This window comes from Meriones unguiculatus, chromosome 3 (genome assembly GCF_030254825.1).
Source record: "Meriones unguiculatus strain TT.TT164.6M chromosome 3, Bangor_MerUng_6.1, whole genome shotgun sequence".
NCBI lineage: Eukaryota > Metazoa > Chordata > Mammalia > Rodentia > Muridae > Meriones > Meriones unguiculatus.
The window spans coordinates 6600923-6620441 of NC_083351.1; the positions used below are offsets into that span (position 1 = coordinate 6600923).

Consider the following 19519-nt stretch of genomic DNA (forward strand, 5'->3'; position numbering starts at 1 on the left):
AACCCTGATGACCTACGTTTGACCTGGGTCTCCCCGGGATCACTGACCCCCACAAGTTGTCCTGTCCTCCACACATACCAGAGCATATCCCACCGCACATACGATAAATACGTGTAAAGAAACAGCCTCACTTTAAAGGAAGCTTTCCCATCCTCTTCAGTCTTGATGAGGCCTCTTAGGTCTCATTCTGCTGTTTGCCAGTTTGAAGGTGTTGTCGCAGTCTGCACCCCACTTGTCTTTTAACTTCAGAGATCTCTGTGGCCAGCCACAGGTCCCACCCATTTCATTAGCACCGCAGTCTGCAAAATTGTTTGTGCCAGCACAGGCAGTAATAACAGCAGCCACTGGAAGCACTTAGGTGCCAATGCAAAAGCCTCTGTATTGAGTGCCAGCCTCCGGTGAGACAGTGCTGCTGTTTATCTGGTTGGTTCGACTGGCCCTGTCTCAGTATGTCAGGATATAGGCTTCAGAGAGATTAGGTGCCTTGCCCATTAGTCCATTAGTCCCTGGCAGGTATCCTGTCTCTGGGGCCCACATCATTCATTACCTTAATATATACTTTTCTTGGGCACATTGGATTCACCATGCCCTGCAAGCCTGGCCCCAAATATACAATTTGGGCTAGGATGTAACTCAGTGCTAACAGCATCTGCCTGGCATGCATGAAGGTCTGGGTTAATCCCCAGGGTTTTTTGTTGTTGTTGTTTTAAGACAGGATTTCTCTGTGTAGCTTTGGCTGTCCTGGAACTAGCTCTGTAGACCAGGATAGCCTTGAACTCACAAAGATCTGCTTGCCTCTGCCTCCTGAGGGATGGAATTAATCCCCAGTATCTTAATAATAATAAGCATAATTAGTTAAACAACGTTATTCATGATCTCACCATTCACATGGTTCTGTTTGCTTTTTACAAGGTTTATTACCTACAAGCCTATGCAGTTAGTTATATTTATTATTAATTAGAAGCATCCCTGATGCTTACTGGTTTCACAATTATGGATTGCTTATCTCCTCCCCACCCCTAGGAGGTGCTGTCTCCATCCCAGCAATCTCATAGGTGCTGCCTTCTGTTGACTTCGGAACTGAAGGGTTTCAAGAATGCTCTTTCAGGAAGGAGTTGGGGCGAGGATGCAGCCAGTCTCCTTCCCTCTAGGGGTGCGGTTTGGGATTTTTATTCTTAAGGTAGCTACTTTATGGAAACTTTATTGTTTGCCTTCAATCTGCTAATTATAAGTGATACAATCCAAAATATTTCAAAAGTAGGTCTGGATTAGAAGGAAAATTGTCCAAAAAGAAGAACTTGCATTCTATCAGCAAAAGGAAAGGCCTTGAGAAAGGCCTTGATGATGAGGATTACATCATGCTCATTTTGGGAGTCACCATCGGATGGGTTCTAAAAGAGACTGGGCAGGGTGCCTCTTTTCTTTCTGTTTTCCAGGCAGTGCTGACGGTCCGACTCTGGACAGTTAGTCCCAGGCAGGCGCTTGACATCCGACCGAGCGACATCCTGGCTCCTGCATGTGCACCTGCACGCCAGAAGAGGGCACCAGATCTCACTATAGATGGCTGTGAGCCACCATGTGGTTGTTGGAAATTGAACTCAGGACCTTTGGAAGAACAGACAGTGATCGTAACCTCTGAGCCATCTCTCCAGCCCCCTAGAATACCTTTCAAACCATGAGTCTCCTATCTGGTTTGCTTTGTGCTTGGCACACAGAATAGTGACTTGCCAGCTGTTTTGGTTGGGCCTCTATAAAGTGACCTAAGCATGGTCTGACTTAAGTTTTTTAAAAGATATATTTGTTTTTACTTTAAGTATATGTCTGCACCATCTGTGTGCCCATGAAAGCCAGAAGAGGGCACTGGATCTCCTGGAACTGTTGATTGCGAGTTGCCGTCTGGGCACTGGGTACCGCACCAGGGTTCTCTGTAAGAAGAGCATGGGCTGAGCCATCTCCATCTTAGAGTTTGTTTTTTACTGAAAAACGTGGGCATAGCACCGTCTCAGCCAGCGCGGGGTGGAACTCGTCTGGGACTGACGGGTAGTGATTGGCATCTCTTGACTATGTTCAGCATGCAAACCACTCTTGTGTGTAGCGGTAACATTTAAGCCTTAACAGCCTTAGGAGGTTGCGAAGTGACGCCGACGGAGCCAGGAATCCAGGACTTTGCCTGGTGTCGTCCCCATTCCTGATACATGGCCGAATCCTCGGATTGCCTTCTCTTCAGAGCTGCCCAGGCCGCCCAGAGAGAAGCACAGCGCTGCCGAAGGCGCTTTGGCTTGGAGGCCGGCCCTAGGCCTAATGGTCTCTTTTTTCGTTTTTGTTTGGTTGGTTTTGTTTTTGTTTTGAGACAGAGTCTGACCCTATAACACAAACTGGCCTGGAACTCCCTATGTAGCCCAGGCTGACCACTTGGCTGCTCATTGCCTGTGTAAAAACCTAAGCAGAACTAAGAGATGGCTCAAAAGTTAAACATCTTTTGCTTTACAGAGTAGAGGAGGCTGAGTGAGCCAGGCTTGGGGTTGATGAAAAGTACTCAGAGATTTTTAGTATAAGCCCACAGGTTCTTAATACTGTTGGATGGAGCGGTCTCCCTGATTGTCTTCCAGTGTTTGTTTACTTACTTGTGGGTATTGTAGGTCCATATGCGTTTATGCCCACCACATGCATGTGGTGCCCACAGACACCAGGAGCCCGCTGAGGACCCCTGGACCCGGAGGCACACACAGCTGTCAAGCTCTGACATGGGTGCTGGGAGTTGAACCGGGATCCTTGGGAAGGAACAATAAATAAGCATTCCTAGCCACTGAGCCACCTCTCCATCTCCTCTGACTTTTTTTTTTTTTGTAGCTAACATGGTGTTAACATGAAGCTTTTCCTTCCCTGAGATGAAACCATAGGTAATGGCACCGATGTAACTTTTTTTTTTCTTTTTATGTTTTGTTTGTAACGGTCCCGTGGAAGTCCATGTCGGCCTCAAACTCACTATGCAGATGGGAATGACCTTGAAGTCTTATCCTCCTGCTCTACCCGTCAAGCATTAGAATCGCAAGCTTGCGTCATCACGTCTGCTCTGCAGTGCTGGGGGTCAAACCCTGAGCTGCCCGTACGCCAAGCTGGCACTCTGCCAACCAAGCTATAATGCAAGCCTCCCCTCCCAGCAGCTATTATTGGAAACGAGGATAAGCTGAGCATTTGTGATGCTCTTAGAATAATCCGGGAGAGCCAACTACGGCTGACTCAGAACAAAGCGATTGGAGCAGACCCAGGAAGACGGGCTGGATTCTGGGATAGGTTTGGTTGTGTAGTTGAGATCTGTAAAGGGATTGGAGGGTGTGCTGGAGGAGTCAAAAAGAAAGCCCACGTGACTTCAAAGACCATCGCGCACAGTGATGGCAATACTGAGAGGAGCAGGCGTGGGGTGGAGTGAAGGAGTCCTGGCTTGATGCAGGAAGTGGAAAATCTTTTAGAACCTGTCTGCAGTAGAAGTCTGGCCTAGAGACAATTTGGGGCTCATTGTGCTGAAAGCAGACCAGTGGCCTCTGACCATCTACACTGACTTAGATGAACGTGTGGCAAACACCTGGAGTCTCAGCGCATCGTGGGTGGATGTGGGAGGATTGGGACTTCATCCTTGGCTGCATGGCAAGTTCAAGATGAGTCCAGCCTGGACGACTCCCAAAAATGTAAAAATAAATAAATAATATGTGCATTAGAGGCCAAGCACTGGAGGGCTTCGGCCGGGAAGCTCAGCTATTAGGAGGTAGATGCCGAAGGGTCACGTATTCAAGGTCATATTGGGCTACCCAAGACCCTGTCTCAAAATGCCCAAACCCAAACAAAACAATCTTCAATGCTCACCGGGCTTTGCCTGCCTGTCAGTCCCAGGCCAGGGTTACCTGCCTGGGATCACCTACATGTTGTGGGTTAAACCAGGAACTGTGGTTTTATCACCGTAAACCATGGCACAGTTGTCTGAGTTCAGGAGCTGCTCACTGAGGGAAGTTGCATGTTTGTGGTCAGACTGAATCCGGGGCTGCAGCTGTCCTGAGGGCTTCCTCGCCTCTGCTCCCGGCCTCCAGGGCCCTGTGCTGCTGCAGTCATAGGTGCTCTCAGTTTCAAAGCCTGGGAATATAAACCCATCTCTCAAGGGGAGGAGTGCTGGTGTCGGATCTTAAGATCAGCACGAGAAACAGAAGGACTTTGTTTTGATTTGATTTGTTTTTGCTTTGGGTATTGGGGTAAAGCCCAAGGCCCCACAAATACCAAACACAGGATTTGCTGCTCTAAGCTACTCTTTGGAGTATTTTGTCATAAGAGACATGGGCCAAAGCCTTGCTCCCGTCATCTCCAAAGCCCCTGGGACTGGGGCGGGCAGAGGCCTCGTGATGATGCTGCCTTCAGTAGCGGCTCTAAATCTTCCGTCCTTGTGTATTCTGTATCATTTTATGGTGGCTTGAATTATTTATGCTGTTTTGTTGAAAGCTAAGCATGTTGGAGAACTCGCCACTGAGGGCAGGGCAGGAAGTGGCAGGCACGCTGTGTTCTGGGAGGACAGAGGCTCTTCAGCACTGCTTTAACCTGAGACTCTCAGGGAAAGGACTGTGTGTTCACGCGTGTGCGTGTGTGTGTGTGTGTGTGTGTGTGTGCATGTGTGTGTGTGTATGTGAATGTGTATGTCTCTGTATGTGTCTGTGAGTGTGTGTGCCTGTGTATGTGTCTGTCTGTTTGTGCCTGTGTGTCAGTGTCTATGTATGTGTGTGTATCAATGTGTATGTCTCTGTGTGTATGTCTATATGTGTGTGAATGTGTCTGTGTGTATTTGTGTATGTGTGTCTGTGTGTCTATGTGTGTCTGTGTATATGTCTCTGTATGTGTATGTCTGTAGGTGCCTGTGTGTGTGTATGTGTCTGTATGTGTGTGTTATATATATATGTGTGTGTTTCTGTGTGTTCATCAGACACACAGATCATTGGTTGTCAGCGATTCTCTCTCTGGTTTTCTTTTTATTGTGGTTTTTTTGTTGTTTGTTTTTGTTTTTAGATATGGACTCACGGTGTAGCCATGGCTGTCCTGGAATTTGCCATGTAGACCAGGTTGGTCTTGAACTCACAGAGATCTGCCTGCTTCTGCCTCCTTCGTGCTGGGAGTAGAGGTGCAGACCACCACTGTGTCCTGCTCCTTTTCCTTTCTTTGTGCCTATGTGTATCGTGCATATTCATGAGTGTACACACACGTTTCCACGTGTGCATGTGTGAGCACATGTGGAGGCCTGAGGTTGACAGCACAAGTCCTTGTTTGTTTGTTTTGGTTGTTGCTTTTTGGTTGTTGGTTGGTTGGTTTGGTTTGGTTTATGTAGCCCTGGTTATCCTGGACTTGCTCTGTAGACCAGGCTGGCCTTGAACTCACAGAGATCTGGTTGTCTCTGCCTCCCTGAGTGCTGGGATTCAAGCTTGCTGCCCCACCCCCATCCAGCTGGCAGCACAAGTCTTTTTATTTTTTTCAAGACAAAGTTTCTCTGTGTAGCCCTGGCTGTCCTAGACTCACTTTCTAGACCAGGCTGGCCTAGCACGAAGTCTGTTAGATGGCTCTCTACTGTATTTACTGAGGCAGGTCTCCCAGTGGAACCCCAAACTTACCAGCATGGTCTGGCTAGCTAGCTTGCTTCAGGATCCCCTGTCTCTGTCTTAGGAGCCCAGGAATTATAGGCAGAGCACCTGTAATTGTTATTATTAAATGTTTAGTATATAAAATACTGAGTTTCATTATGACATTTTCAAATAATATGCAACATATAATTGTAGTTTGCCCATAGCCTTGTAGACAAGGAAGGATGTTTATACAGCCTCTTGCAATTTATTTCTTTACCTTTCTGCCATTTTATCACATATTACCTGTAACATCTCAGGGATGAAGGAAATTGCTAATAAAAAAATGGCCTTTTAATTTTCTTGAAACGTAAGGTCTTGTGAAGAAAGCATCTTAGCAATAAATGCGTAGAGTTAATTTCTAAGTACAACCACGGGGTCCGCTTCTTACATAAGAATGGTATAGATCTAACTGCGTCAACGTCCTTTAAACATATCCTGTGTCTTAGCTACTTTTTAGCTGCTGAAGGCATCCTGTAAAAGAAAGCATTTAGGCTTGCTTACAGTTTCAGAGGGTCGGTCTTTGACCTTCATGACTGGGAACATGGTAGCAGGTGGGCAGGCGGGCGCTGGAGCCGAAGCTGAGAGTTCAGATCTGACTCAAATGTACTGAGGCACAAAAAGGAATGCCGTGAACTTTTAAAGCCTCAAAGTTCACGCTCAGTGACGCCTTTTCCAACAAGGCCACACCTCCTAATCCTTCCCCAAAAGTTCCACCAACTGAGACCCAAGCATTCAAAGAAACGAGCATGGGGGCCATTCTCACTGAAACCTCCATACTTGGTCTTAAAGGCTGTGCCGTCTGGTCCGTGCACACCACACTGACTAAGGCCATGTGGAAATCACATCTCTAGAGCTGTCCCTACTCACTGCTTTGTGTCCAAAAACCTAGGATGCAAATACTATAAGAGCATTACAGACCACCCTCCTATAGTGAATCTTCACCTTAAAACTTTGCAGGTGTTGAAGTGGCAAAATAAAGAAAGGCTGAAAGGGAGATGAGAAGATAAAGACCGTGGACAGACGCTGATAGTGTATGAGGGCGGAGGGGCTGGGGTGTTTCTCAGTGGGAAAGTGCTTGCCTACGTGTGAGGTCTTGGGTACCAAGAAGGACAGAGAAGGGTGTGGGGCTGACAAACAGACGAGAGAGACAGCGACAGAGAGAGACAGAGAAGGGGAAATCCATGTAAAGGGACAGACCTAATGGTATTTAGAACTCAAAACGCTGATTCAGTCAAAAGCTGGGCAAAGCCAGGTGGAGTATCGCCACCTGTAATGGCAGCCCTAGTGGAGGGGAGAAGGAAGATCGGGAGTCAAAGGGCATCCACAGACACATAACAGCTTTTGAGGCCATCCAGGGATATATGATACCCTGTCTTAAAGTAACATTACAGACATTACAGGGTGAGGCCCTACACACACACACACACACACACACAGCCAAACGTGTCAACACACACCTCAAATCTCAGCATTTGAGAGGCTGAGACAGGAGGATGGTGAGTTTCAGACCAGCCTGGGCTGCAGAGTGGGACCCTTTGTCAAAACCAACACCCCTAGTTATATTTATAGACCAGGACTAAATTCACCCCTAGACCCCGACTGTCCCATTAGCTGACTTTCTTGGCACAGGCCAGTCAATTCCGTTTCCCAAGTGCCTTTGTGTTTGTTGGTGTGGTCGGTGCTGGGGACAGGGCCTGGTATGGCGTGAAAAGCCGGCGTTCTGCTTCAGAAACCCCGGCCCTTATTTTCCTTTTGAGGAGGTTAAGGACAGAATCCCAACGGAAGGGAACGAAAGGAAACAAACCTTTTGAAAAGAGAAGCAACTCCCGTGTCTCTGATGGCCGTGAGAGCCTGCGGTCGCTGCCAAGCGCGCTCTTCAGCTGTGAACTGAACATGGCAGCTGCCTGCTTTTTACAAAGCGCATCTTCCTGTTAACGTTCTTGGCAGGGATGCGCTGGTGACCTAATTCTGCCGTCAAGTGTGTGGGAGAATGCGCTTCCAAGTGACAACGCTAGTATTTGCACAAAAGAGAATAAATTTGGTACCTTGCTGTTGGTGGCGTTTTGGGTTTGTTTCACTTATTTCTTCGTTTGTTGGCTAATAGTTAATTTCTGTTTGTATTATATTTGTTTTCTGTATAGCAAATCCAGTGTTGTGCTCAAGAGCATGAGTTGGTGCCCTGGGTTTGAATCCTGGGTTCACAACCCCTATTGATTGTGACCTTAAGGAAATGATCTTTGAAGCTAGAGAGATGGCTCAGCAGTTAAGGGCACTGACTGCTCTTCTGGAGGACCTGGGTTCAAATCCCAGCACCCACATGGAAGCTCACAATTGTTTGTAACTCTAAAATCTGACACTCTCACACAGATATACATGCAGGCAAAACACCAATGCACTTAAAATAAAGGTAAATAAATTTAAAAAATAAAAATCTTGAGAAAAGCAAATTTTACAAAACCATCTTTGTGTTGATTTCCTGTGGCTGCTGTGACAGATTGGCACAGATGAGCCTACTTAACGTAATAGTTTACTCTCTTGTAGTTCTGAGCGTGTGTGCACACCCATGGCTGTATGTGTGTGCATGCATATGTGTGTGTACGCATGCCCTGCTGCTCATGCAGACGTCAGAGGACAACGTTTGGGGTCAGTTCTCTGCTTCTCCCCCGTGGATTCCAAGGATTCAGCTCAGGTCATCTGGCTTGACTTTACCTGCTGAGCCAACTCACCAGCTCTTCTGTGGCAGTTCTTTGTTTTGTTTTAGAAACAGGGCCTCTTCGTGTAACTTTAGCTGTCCTGGACTCACTTTGTAGTCTAGGCTCGCCCTGAATTTACAGAGATTCAACTGCCTCTGCCTCCCAGGTGCTGGGATTAAAGGCGCGCACCATCATGCTCTGTGATCGTTCTTAAGTCCAGAAGCCCAAAGTCAGTCTGACTGGGTTGGGATGAAGGTGTTTCAGGGAACTCTGCCTCCTCAGGCTGCAGAGAAGTCTGCCTGCCTCTTCCCCCTGGCTGCTTGTATCCCCCTGTGGCCTCTTCTCTGCAGTCTCTGCTCCCAAGGTCCATCTTCTCCATGTCTCTGGGTGTGTGGTCCAACCTCTCTCACCCATTTCTTCTGCGGATCCCTCTGCTTGCACATAGAATCTGCCTTCACAGTCCCAGATAATTCCTGACCCCAAAGCCCTGACTTACTCACGTCTACAAAGGTCCTGTTTGCACACAAAGTCATGGTTACAAATTCCAATACTATGCCCCCGCCTCCTCCTCTCCTTCCCCACAGCCTCGAAGTGAACAGTGACCCTGGACACACCCTCTCTTCATGATGAGTGGCACGCCACAGGCCCAAAGCAAACACCAGCCTGGGCTTAGCGTGGGACCCTGTTTCAAAACAAACTAGCTGTATTTATAGATCAGGATTAAATTGTGTTTGTTGGTGCAGTTGTGGGGACTGAGCCCAGGGCCTGGCATGGAGTGAAAAGCTTAGGAGGACTAAGTGACTATGGACCGAAATCTCTGAACCTGTGAACTTTGTAATGTGATTGTCTCTGGTGCTTTGTCACAGTGACAGAATGCTGAGTAACAGTGTCATGGCCAGGTGCCTCTCTCCCAGCCCTCTCTTTGCAAGCAGATACTCTCTCTTGGCACCAATTATGTACTTATCTAAAGAGGCTGGTGAGAGTGACAAAGTTTTAGGGCCAGTGAGATGGCTCAGCAGGAAGAAGCACTTGCCTCCAAACCTGACAACCTGGGTGAAATCCTCAGAGCCCAGCATGGTGGGCGCTGTCCTTTGAACGCCACACACCAGCTGCGGCACATGTGTGCTGCACACACATACAGACACAAAATAAATAAAAATGTAATTAATTAAGTAATAAAGGTCAGTTTCAGGAGCACTGTCTGAGAGCTGGAGTATTGTTAAGGTGACTGGAGTCTTCAGGATCCTTTTCTTGAGCTGAGGGTTTTGGGAGTGGTGAAGAAGACTGGATCAATTAGGCCATTGCAACTATTTAGCAGCGGCCATTGTGCTCTGAGCTCTAAGAATCCCCTCTCTTCCTCCCCCTCCCTCCTTCCCTCTCCATTCTCTATCACCCCCACACACACCCTGGGTTGGGATTTGAACACATTAGGCACATGTTTTATTGTTGAGCTATAGCCACAGCCCGTGGCCCCGTTCTTGTGTCTCAGGGTTCCCTCCTGGTGGCTGAACTCTCCCTGGTGCTGCAGGGAGCTCATTTCGGTCACAGTCTCTTGCCCATGTGTTCCCTGGCCATCTGTCACTGGCACAACAAGCCCAGCAAACAACAATTTCCTTCTTGAACCATGGTTTTAAGAGCGAAGTTAATTGATACAAAGTTGTTCCTAATTACTAAAAATGCCTGTTCGGGAAAAAAATAATGCACACACTACAATTCAGAAGAGGAGGATCTATGCAGAGTGTTCTTATCAGGCTGAAATGATGGATGCTCAGTTGGGACCGAGGAAAATCGCAAGACTCACTGATTATAGAGGCTGACGATGCGTGTGAGAGCCAACGGCCGATTAGAAGCAAGTCATGAAGAAATCACTGGAAATCAAGAAAACAGATCAAAGAAAATTTCCCATCCAGCCAGGCGAGGTGGCCATGCCTTCAACCCCAGCATTCTGAAGGCAGAAGTAAGTAGATTTCTCTGAGTTCAAGGCCAGCCAGGAATACAGAATAAGACCCTGTTTCAAAAACAAAACAAAAACCAACCATTCATTTAGTCTTTACCAAAGCATTAGAGATTTTTCCTTTAAAATTATTTTTATTTAAGTATATATGTGTATGTCTGTGTGAGTGAGAGCCACTTGTGTGCAGTGTCCCTGGAGGCCAGCAGAGGGTAGTCACTGGATCCTGTGGAGATGGAATTACAGTAGCTCTGTGCTCAGAACTTGGGTCCCCTTAACCAGTGAACCATCTCTCCAGCCCTAGAATTTGGGTCTCGATTCTTTCTTTCTTTCTTCCTTCCTTCTTTCTTCCCTTCTTCCCCTCCCCTCCCGTCCTTTCCTAAGACAGGGTCATGTTACATATCTTAGATTGGCCTGAACTTCCTACAGAGCATCAAAGGAAAAGGGAGAAATTGTCACCATTTGATCTTGCTGTCGCCTTCAGAAAATGTGATCCAGGAAGCTGGACATCTCTCTTCAGGCTCATCTAGAGGACAAGTCTCTTTAATTATATTTTATCTAACTACCTGCTGATTTAGCATATACTTGACTGCATGCGTGTGTGTGTGTGTGTGTGTGTGTGTGTGTGTGCGTGTGTGTGTGTGTGTGTGTATCAGAGGACAACTTACAGAAGCTGTTTCCCTCTTTCCACCGTGTGGCACCGGAGATTGAACGTGGGTCATCAGGCTTGATGACAGGCACTTTCTACCTGCAGTGGCACCTCACCAACCGTAGAATCTTATTTTCTTGAAGGTATTACCTCTGCCCTTTGCGCAACAGGTGTTTTTGTTGTTGTTTTGTTTTGTTTTTACAATAATTTTTCTAGAACCATGTTTCCACCTGCAGCACGGTATGAACTATTTTACCCTGTACCAGACATCCATGTCTGCATTAATTTGGGTTTTGAAATGAGCAGAGGTCCCTTGGACCCACATGCCACCACATGGTTCTGAGGCCCTACACATGCTTTTCGCTCTTTCTTAGCTTTTGTTGAAGCTGCGTCTTGAGTCACTGAGGCTAGCCTTAAGCTTCTGACCCTCCTACCTCTACTGTCCCAGTAGTCCTGCCGCCAGGCGTTTATCACCGGGTTCTGTTTGCTCTGTGTTGGCGACTGGATCTAGGCTTTGTGTGTGCTAGGCCAGCACTCCGGCAGCGCTGCTGCACCCAGATCCCTCCATATGCTTCCTAAATACCAGTCTCTGTCAGGGCTGGAGAGATGTCTCCGTGTATGAAAGCCCTAGCTGCTCTTCCAGAGACCTGGGTTTGATTCCAAGCAGCCCTGCGGTGGATTTCGTCTGTCCGTGACTCAGGCCTAAGCAGTCTGCTGTGGAGGCATCTGTGGGCCCTGCATGTACAAGGTGCACTGCCGGCATCGATGGAAATCTGTTTTACAAAATTAACGTCAATCTTTGTACATACTCCTGGCTTCCCCTAACACTAAACTCTCACATCTTCAATTTCCTTCTAACCCCTCTAGGTGAAATTTCAGGCTGGCTGGGATGGGGCATTGCAGTGGAGAACTTGCCCAGTAACAAGAGAGTCCTGGGTTTGATTCCCAGGAATAAAGAAAGAAAAGTGGTGAAATACCAATAAAGAGACCTTGAGCCGATTGTTTAAGTCACCTTATTATACATAATAAATTGATAGCTTGATGGATAAATAATAAATGGGTCTCTTTTGTTGTTGTTGTTGTTTGCTTTTTAAGGTGGACACCTCATGTTCCAAGCTGTCCTGGAACTTACTATGTAGCTCCAACAAGCCTGGAGTCACCATGCAGACCAGGCTGGCCTCAAGCTCACAGCACCCTGACTGCCTCTCATTCCAGGGTGCTGGGACTAAAGATGTGACTCACCATGCCCCACCCCCGAGGGACTCTTCAAGCACAGCAGGCCCAGGCCGGGGTCTAACCCCGGCTCTCCCATGTGTGCAGCCATCTCTCTAGCCCCGAAGTCAATACATAAATGAAGAAGTGCACACTGGAAGCATGCTCAGGAACTGTGGTGAGTAGGGAGAAAGTGTTTATGACAGCTATTTGGGCAGGTTCTTCTCCTTCTCTCTGGACTCTACGAAAGGGGCTGTGGCTCAGTTGAAGGAGTGCTTGCCCTGCTCCCAGGAGGCCGTGTGTCCCCTCCTGAGTACCGCGCACACTGGCTGTGGTGGCACCTCCATGCAATCTCAGCACTTGGGATTAGAGTCAGGAAGCTCAGAAGTTCAAAATCATCTTTCCTCACACGCACAAAGTCTTGTGTTCTACTCCAGCACTGCGTAAGAAACTGGGCATAGTCGGGCATGATGGTGCACGTCTTTAACCCCAGCACTCAGAAGGCAGAGGTAGGTGGGTCTCTGGGCAAGTTCCAGGATAGCCAGGGCTACACAGAGAAACCCTGCTTTGAAAAACCTAACAACAACAACAAAACTAAAAAGCAAAAACAAAAAGCCTGGGCATAGTGGCACATGCCTGCAGTCAGCATTTGGGGGAGGAGAGCAGAGGCAGTATTTGAGATCAGAATTTGAGGTCATCCTCAGCTTTATGGAATGTTTGAGGCCAGCCTGGTCTACATGAGACTTTGTCTCAAAGTAAACTGAAAACAACAAGCAAAACATGTAGTGCCGAATGAGATGGTTCAAATGTTAAAAAATATTCATCATGTGAGCCTAATAAACTGAGTTCAATTGCTGGTCCCCACAGTGGAAGGACAGAACCATTTCCTACCCTCACACATGCATCCACTCCCCTGTCACAACTGTAATGATAAAAATTTTAAGTTAATATTGTCTTAAAAGTTGGTCCTTTGTTGAGAATTCCAGGCCAGCTTCAACTACATAGTGAGATCCAGGCTAGTTTGGGCTCTACAGCAAGACCGTTTCAGAAGAAAACCAAGCACATTATTAATACCAGCACTTGTGAGGCAGAAGCAAGTGGATCTCTGTAAGTTCAAGGCCAGCCTGGTCTACATAGTGGGAAGTGAGTACCAGGTCACCTGAGATACACAGTGAGACTCTGTCTAAGAAAGAAAAGAAGGAAGGAAGAAAGAGGAGTGGGAGATGGGAAGAAGGAGAGAGAGGGAGAGAGGGAAGGAGGGAGGGGAAGAGGAGAGAAGAAAACTGAAACGGGCAGGTGAAATGGCTCATGGGTGAGGATTGAAAGCCTGAGCTCTCGTCCCAGAACCCACTCACAAAATCTGATGCAGTGGTCTGCGTCTATAATCCCAGCACTTCTGTGTCAGGATAGGAAGTGGATTCAGTGGAATAACCCCAAGTCCACAGCCAGAGTAACCATGAGAGACCTGCCTTAACATGGTGGAAGGAGAGGACCAGCTCCCTAAAGCTGTCCCCTGATGTCCACGTGCAGCACCCATCATCTTCACACGCGCACACACACACACACACACACACGCACCACTGACGATAAATAAAATCAAAACAACAACAACAGAAGCAGTCCACACACCGGAGGCCTGCCGCGTGCATCATTCTGACAGAGCAGATCAACTGGTTCTGAAGCACGTTCAGGTTTCGATTTTCTGGTTCCAAAAAACCTTGGCATGTGTGGTGTCACCATATGCTAATATTAATGAGTCAGACCAAGTTCCACTGTTGTTAAAATACTCACTGTTGAAATGAGGCATTAACTGACCCGTCAGGAACTTCTCATTAGTTAATACAGAGCTTCATGCAATCTGTACGCACGTCTGTACATCAAGTGGGTATTGGTTAATATTTATAAAGACTTTGTATGGGAAAACAAAGTTGGGGACTTGACAGGGTAGACATTTCTAGTTTCATGGGTCCAAAAATATAAGCAGTTCCTATTTTTAAGCATGCAACATGAGAACATGTGCTACCTGACCTTCGTTAGAGCAGCTGGAGAATACTTTTTCTTCAGGCGCCTGGAGAGCTCAGCAGAGGGCTCGAGAATCTTCCCTCCCCAAAATAAAAATAGGCCTTTCAAATGGTTCTGTCAGTGGGGTGGCAGCTTGTGGCAATTTAGAGAGACTGCAACTCACAGATGCACCGAAGCTTGGCTACCAAGACCCTGTTTCAGTCAACTCTCAGGTCTTCCTGTGGCCCCAGTGAGGACATCTGTGTCCCCTCCACCATCAGAAAGCGACATCCAACACATTTTTACCAAATCCTTGGCTAAGATGTGGAGGCTTTTCCAGTGAAAGCCAGGTCAGAGAGAGGATCATGTGTCCTGCCCACATGGCCTCTCAGGCGCGGCCCAGCTGCCATGGTCCCCAGGCAGTGGCTGTCCTAATCTACAGAGGATTACTTGCAGTATCATGGCTCAGATGCTTCTGGACAAATATAGTTTATAAGTTATTGTGTTTTTATTAACCCAGAGCCTCGAACTCCCTAGGCAAACACTCCACTGCTGAGCTATGTCCTCCAACCCAAAAACTGTTTTAAAATAGTAAAAATTCCAGGACTATGTACAGAATTCACCCATGTACCTATCACCCAAGGTTTTTTGAGGTTTTTTTTTGTTTAAAGATTTATATATTCATGTATCTGTATTCTATGTGTGAGTGGCTACATGTATGTAATTGCACCACTGATATGCCCGGTGGTCAGAAAGGGCAGAAGAAAACCATCCAGACTCCTGGATCTGGTGTAACTGACTGTGATGAGTCACCCTGTGGATGCTGGGAACTGACCCCGGGGCCTCTTTGAGAACAGCAAGTACTCTTAACCACTAAGCCATTTCCCCTACCCCACATTATAAAAGCAAAACTTCCTTCTTTCTTTCTTTCTTTCTTTCTTTCTTTCTTTCTTTCTTTCTTTCTTTCTTTCTCTTTCTTTCTTTCTCCCTTCCTTCCTTCCTTCCTTCCTTCCTTCCTTCCTTCCTTCCTTCCTTCCTTTCTTCTCTCTCTCTCTCTCTCTCTCTCTCTCTCTCTTTCTTTCTATCTTTCTATGAGACAGGGTCTCACTGTAAATCCCTGGCTGGCCTGGAACTCACTATGTAGCCCAGACTGGCTTTGCCCTCACAGAGCTCTTCCTCTGCCCCTCGAGTGATGGGGTTAAAGGCGTGCACGCTATGCCTGGCCTTCGTGTAGATTTTTTAAAAATCACAGTTATGTATTTGGTGAGGGAGTGCACGCTGTGTTCCTGTGGAGCTCAGAAGACAGCTTAGGGGGAGTCAGTCCTCTCCCTCTACCATGTAGGCCTGGGGATGGGGATCACACCCATGTCAGCAGGTCTGGCTGCAGTGCCTTTATCCACTGAGCCATCTAGCCAGCCCATGTGTCTTTTTAAGAATATTCGTGTGAGGTATGTGTGCATGTGTGTATGTTTTCACATGTGTGTGGCACATACCTTTGGAGGATCAAGACTAAGATCGGAGACCTCTATGCTCTCTACCGTATTCATTGAGGCAGGGTCTCCCAGCTGAACCCCATTAGCTAGCTTGCTTTGGGGGTTTCCTATCTGTTTCCCAAGCTCTGGAAATTATATATGAGCTGCCACTTACAATTCAAACTCTGGTTCTTCTGCTTGTGTGGCAAGCCCTTTACCTGCTGACATCTCTCTCTTTCTCTCTGTCTCTCTCTGTGTCTCTCTCTCTCTCCCAAGAAATAAAACATTAGGGGCCAGGGAGGTAGTGCAGTTGGTAAAGTGCTTTCCACATAAGGACGAGCACCTGAATTCAATACCCGTCACTCATGTGAAAAGCCAGGCAAGGTGGCACTGTCCTGTAACCCTAGAGCTGGGAAGGCAGGAACCAACAATCCCAGCGCTTGCTGTCTGCCCGCCTACAACCTCGTCTAATCTCAGTTAACTCTAGTCCCAGTGAGAGGCCCTGTCTCAAACCCCAGGCGAATGTCTCCCGGGGAAGGATGTCAAGGTTGGCCTCTGGCTCCATGTATACATATGTGTTCACCTACACACACCGGGAGCAGGGCACAAAGGGACAGATGGAGAAATAGACAGAGACCGGCAGACAGGCAGAGGAGAGAGAGAGTGAAGAAATAAAGCAGTGGATTGGTTTGCAGCTTCTGTGTCCTTCTTCATAGTGTCTTTTCTTCTCCCTCTTGGGGTAATTTCATCCTGAATTTGGTGACTATGGCTCTCCTGCCTATTTTCCTACTTGAAACAAATGTCCTACACAACATGAAGTTCTTTTTCTTTTCTTTTACTTTCTCTCTCTCTCTCTTCCTCTCTCTCTTTCCTTCCTTCCTTCCTTCCTTCCTTCCTTCCTTCCTTCCTTCCTTCCTTTCCTTCCTTCCTTCCTTCCTTCCTTCCTTCCTTCCTTCCTTCCTTCCTTCTTTCTTTCTTCCTTTCTTCCTTTCTTTCTTTCTTTCTTTCTTTCTTTCTTTCTTTCTTTCTTTCTTTCTTTCTTTCTTAACAAGCTCTCCTATCTTCTAGGCTGGCCTGGAACACACTGTGTACCCAGGGACAACCTTGAACCCTAAAGGCTGAAATTACTAGAAATAAACTTCTTTACCTGACACTGGCTTGCCCTCTGTTTTTCTTATCTCTTGTTGTGTAACCTGTTTTTATTCACTAGTAGAATTTACCAGTCAGTGCCTTTGGTCTCTTAAGCTATTTTGCTTCATAAAGATATTATATATTTTTTAGTAAAATGCTTATAGTTTTGCCTTGTCTGATTTAGGTTTTTAACCTCTTCCTTCCTTCCTTCCCTTTTTTTTTTTCCAGGTTTTGTTTAAAGATAAGGTTTTCTGTGTAGCCCTCGCTATCCTGGAACTCACTATGTAGACCAGGGTGACCTCACATGCACGGAGATCCACCCGCCTCTGCCTTCCAGGGTGCTGGGGCTAGAGGTGTGTGGCACCCTGCCTGGCTTTTACTTAGGTTTTTAATCTACCTGAATTTCTATTTTACATGGTATAAAAAAAGATCACATTTTCTACATTTTTTGTTGTTGTTTTTTGAGATGGAATCTCACATAGCATATGTTGTCCTCAAACACAAGGATGACCTTCCACTCCTGATCTCTCTCAGCCCCCAGAGTGAGTCTGCAGTACCATGCCCTGCTCTGTCATAGTTACACAATTATCCCAGCATCCCTCATTATCATTTATAGGCTAACCCTGGCCCACTGGCTTGTAATCCCGCTGTGGTCATATGTTAGGTTCCCACGGCCTTGGGTGTATCTGACTCTCTGTTCCATTTCTAGGCGTGTATGTTCTTTCATCAATACAACAGAGCTCCACTCTGTGTCATGTTTTAGAGTCTCTCTAGGGGCAAATGGCTTTTCTCTCTCACCACCTTTGTGCTTTTCAGGGATAGCTCCATCAGAGAGTAGTGTACTCACTGTCACAATAATTTGTGATTTTAGAGGTTGAGGTTCTTTTATAAAAATCTTTTAACTGAGCAATTGAATGATTGTGCAGTGTCTTCATTTGTCAGAGGATCAAAAGGGCATGCATAGCAGGCTATTTGGCCTTATCTGTCTCCATCAGTGGGTCTGTTTTTGCTACCTTACTGTCTCCACTGAAATCGTTTTAGGTTGAGCTTCATTGAGTGTTCAAACCATCTAGGGGTTGGTAAACTTGAAGCTCCAAGCTTGGATTTAAGTGGGTGTCTCCCATGACTTGATGGAGCTCTGTTCATGAAGCCATCACACTTTCAGTCTGGGCAGGGCCTTCAGGAAGCTGAGTCATGAGTCTATGTCTTCAGGTAGTATATCTCCCTGACTCTAGTTTTTTTGATATTATCCTTCTTTCTCTGCATTCTGCTTGTTCAAGCAGAAACAGCCTGTTTTTGTTTGTTTAATTGGTTCTTTGGTTTTGTGGGATAGGTCTCTCACTATGTAATCCCAGCTAGCTTATTCCATAGGTAGCACAGGCTGGTTTCCCAATTGCAGAGATCTTCCAGACTCTGTCTCCTGAGTGCTGAGAATATAGACAAGCCCATCTTTCCTGGCTCAAGCAGGTTTTTCTCCGTAGTTTCTTATTTGATTTAAAAATACTTTATGTTGTATGGAAATATTAAAATTGTCCATATTAGTGAGGACGTCGTACTATGCACATATACACTGAATAGTGTTTAACTCAGGGTCAGCACATTTTTCTGCTTAAACATTTTAAAAATATTTTTTAATTAAAAGAATTGCATGTATGTGTGTATTTATGTGTTGACATGTGTACAGGAATGCAGGTGCCCTTGGACGCCAGATATGTCAGATCCTCCAGTAACTGGAGTTACAGGTGGGTTGTGAGTTGCCCAAATGTGAGTACTGAGAACTCAGGTCCTTTTCAAGAGCCGGAAGAACTCTCAGCTGCTGAGCCATCTCTTTACCCCCCCCCTACATCCCTTCTGTGTAGTGAACTCTTGAAGTCCTTTCTCCTTGCTTTCTGAAGTACATGGCGTGTTGCTGTTCCTACTGAGCAAGTCAGAACCTCCTGCCCCTGTGCAAATCTGTTTCCCTATTTCCCTATCGTGATGATTCATCTCCTCTTCCTCTTCCTCCTCTTCTTCCTCCTCCATTTTAGGGACTGAACTCAGGGCCTCCCGCATGCCAAACAAGTGCTCCACCATTTAGCTACCCTTCCAGGAGAACTTCTTGTTTTATTTATTAATGTCTGTTGAAGTTTGATTTAACAGTGTGTCAGAGGATGACTCTTGAGTTGTTTCTCTCCTTCCATCTTTACGTGGGCTCTGGAGCTGGAACACAGCTCACCAGCTCACCAGAAGCACCCTTCCTCACTGAGCTATCTTCACTGGACCTGTTTGTTTAAAACAAGGCTTCCCTAGGTAGCTCAGGCTGGCCATCAAATCGCTGCTCCTAATATTTTAAGCAATTTTATTGCTTGTATGTTTCAATATAAATTACGTCAAATCCTTTTGTGGGAAGGCGGAGTATAAATTCCAAAGAAAACGAGAGCCAGGCTTAGGAGCACACATCTTTAATCCCAGCAGTCAGGAGGCAGAGGTAGACAGAGCTCTGTGGGGTTGAAGCTAGTCTACTTAGTGAGTGCCAGGAGAGCCAGAGCAACAAAGTGAGACCCTGTCTCAAGAAAAAACAAAAACACAAACAAAAAACCAGAAGCAAGCAAGCAAACAAACAGAATGAGCAATGTCCAATAAATGTGGAATAACTGGGGAGTCTGAGGACTTCAGTGGACCGGTGATTTTTCAGATTCATTAGTGCAGAAAGTTAATTTCATGTGTAGTCCTTTCTCTACCCAGTAATACTGTATTAAAGTCAGGAATGAGAAAAAAAA

At 46.5% G+C, this 19519-nt stretch overlaps 1 long non-coding RNA gene across 1 annotated transcript; it reads right to left on the reverse strand.

The window, feature by feature from the left end:
• Positions 1-1159: 1159 nt before the first annotated feature.
• Positions 1160-7499, reverse strand: LOC132652719 (uncharacterized). The gene is made up of 3 exons (XR_009590289.1): positions 7456-7499; positions 5640-5717; positions 1160-1524 (listed from the first exon to the last, which is right to left on the reverse strand). It is a non-coding gene; the product is annotated as an uncharacterized LOC132652719 (long non-coding RNA).
• Between the last annotated feature and the right edge of the window lie 12020 nt (positions 7500-19519).